The sequence below is a fragment of the Poromitra crassiceps genome (assembly GCF_964638095.1).
Source record: "Poromitra crassiceps genome assembly, chromosome: 20".
NCBI lineage: Eukaryota > Metazoa > Chordata > Actinopteri > Beryciformes > Melamphaidae > Poromitra > Poromitra crassiceps.
The window spans coordinates 10,273,633-10,276,585 of NC_139637.1; positions in this window are offsets into that span (position 1 = coordinate 10,273,633).

Sequence of the window (2,953 nt, forward strand, 5' to 3'; positions counted from 1 at the left end):
ATCGAAAACATACAACTGGCATGTAGGACTTTCAGCTCTACTCAACAACAAGCAGCAGCTTCGCAGTCAAGATTCTTCTTCGTTTCTTCCGGAAACTTAAAACGCACCACTTCCTGTGCGGCAGAGGATTTTACGCCACCTAGAGTATCTTTTTGGAAAAAGGTTTGTGGACTCTCTTCACACACACTCAATAAGGTCAAATAAGTCTCATTTAAAATGATTCAGGGGGTTTCCTTCATATAGGAACCCCCTTCACAAAAACATGTAATATCCTGGTTGCTAATGTGGTTCCTCCTCTGGTCGTTAAGGGCGCCTGTTCAGAGGGAGGGGAACTGGTTGGAATAGCGTGAACCTCCCACGTGCTATGTCCTACCGGTGAAGCTTCCTCTGTCAGGTGAAAAGAAGCAGCTGACTGACTGCCCATGTCTCGGAGGAAGCATGGAGCCAGTCTCGGCTCTCCCCAGATCGGCAGAGGATGGAGTAGCAACCAGGATTGAGAAATCAAATGAGCACTAATGGGGGATAAAATGGGATAAAAAATCAGGAAAAAAATATTAAAAAATAAATAAAATGATTCATCCGTGTCCTCCGGTTAGGTCTTTCTTTGCTAAATTCAAAAAGGATATTGATATGAATGACTCCCATACAAGACTGTTGTCGATCTGTTTTGGTAATGGATACATAGCGGTAAACTGTGACCAGGAAGGATTTATTACATCACTGATGACATCTGAATTTGCTCAAGTGACATCACTGTGTGATGACATCACGATTGTTCACGTGACATCACTGATGACATCATCACTGATGACACACTGGCAGCAGAAGCTTTATGAACTAGATGTAGAATCACTGTGTTGAGTTTCAGTAAATGAGAGCAGCACGATGGACAATATTCATGTGTTTCTTTCTGAAAGAAATTATGAAGACTTTCCCGTTTTTATTGAAAATAAATAAATAAAATAAAACTCCCGGAGAGAAGAGTGGGGTCTGAAGCATCAGAAACATTTATTTTACAACAGTACATCAGATCATTTTATTTAGCGAGGGGTCCGCGTTATCGATCCATGCTAAAACAGAAAGTATCTACATCTTCAGTACTGTGCCTCTGCGTGTATATACAGCAGGTCAGCCATTTTGTCATGTCTTTTGTCAAAATGGTTCACATCTAAAATTCTATACATCCCATTATATACTGGCTAGTCATTAATAATTATTAAAAAGATAACAAAAATAAAATAAATAAAATAATGGTTCAATATTATTATCATCTGGTCACTATATTCATACTCAGGTCATTTCTGGCATTCTATCGCTTCATTTTAGTTGCTAAAAACACAGTTGCGTGGTTTCAATGTTTGCAGTTTGTGTTTTTCAGGTTGCATTCACTCAGATTCTGTTGCATGTTCGCTCCATTGAGAAAAAGTTTGAACCACGTGGCATTTGATTGGTCAGTGATCATCACACAATATGATCGAACAACAACTGATCAAATAAACGGATTAGGAAAAAGGATCCAATTGGGGCCGACGGCTTCGATCGATGCCATATGGTAAATCAATGTCCAAATCAGTATTTCAATGCTTAATTCCCCCCCCCCCCCCCCCCCCACTTACATTGATTTGAAATAGTAATCCAACATGACTCGTTATGCATCAACATTAAAGCTGCAGCAGGCAATATTATGTCTTTACAGGTCTGACAAAAACCAACCAATCACCTGGTTAGCTAGAACAGGACTATCCAACCACAGCACACACAAAGAGGGGTCATTGAGGTTCTACTCAAGCTGTTGCTATGGGTTACCATTCAATGTTGTCTAAAACAGCCTACAGTGTTATTATGACTTATTCTCTCAGACAAGGGACATTGATCATCAGTGGTGATAGGGTTTTGTGCCTCGCAGCTCTCATCTAACTTTACTTACCAGCACTGAAACTGTGACAGTTTGACCATGCAGCCAGCAGGGTACAACAGTAGGCTACATACCGTATGAGCACATTTTATTTTTATGGGCCATGGCTGTAAATTAATTGATGTGATTATTGCACATTTTGTAGCCGTTTCCCTTTCAATAATAATAATTAAAAAAACAGGAACATTGGAGAGTCCAATTTTTGTCCTCGCCTAAACCCTAAAACCCCCCCACACCGCCCACCCGTCGAAGCTTCGAATATGTTTGACTACTTGTCATCGAAGCCCAAAAATGGTATTGGGGGAACAGCCCAAGATCCAACAGAAATTCAGTTCCTACAGAGTATGTGCAGGTAGCAGAAGGTCTTCCAGACTTTTGAAGGACTTTGTAAAGCTACCAGGAATTTAATTAAAACTGATTCAAAAAACAAATTGAGCCACAACGGTTCTGACTGAACGGAGCTAATGAACAAAACAATATAAATGGGTAGAATAAGAGAGAGGGACATGCCGTCCAGCTGTGTTAACAGATGTGATGCAGACTGTTCTACCAACTCTGTTCCGTTTCAATCTGACACTGGACATGCAGAGCAACAGAACCTGTCTGTTCTGTTTCAATCTGACACTGGACATGCAGAGCAACGAAAACGGTCATTACAAATATCAAACCTCCAATAACTGGATTTACGGCATTTAATACATTTTAAGGACTGAAGAGAATTTACGACTTTGACCCGCAGATACTCTGTGAAACCAGTTTAAGACCGGGATTGGTTTAGAAGCCATGGAAGATGCTCTTTTAGCTCTTATTGAAAAACAATGTGAATAAATGAGCTTGCTCTGATTGTACAGGGGTGTCAAACATACGGCCAGGGGGGCCACAACCGGCCTGCAAAAAGGGTCCAATCTGGCCCCCGGGATGACTTTGCAAAGTGTGAAAATTGCACCAAGTCCTTCGATCCAATTGTTCAACCTCGGGATTTGACACCTATTGATCCACTTGTGTGAAGGCAGGTGGCAGGTTTCAGGAGCAAGTTCA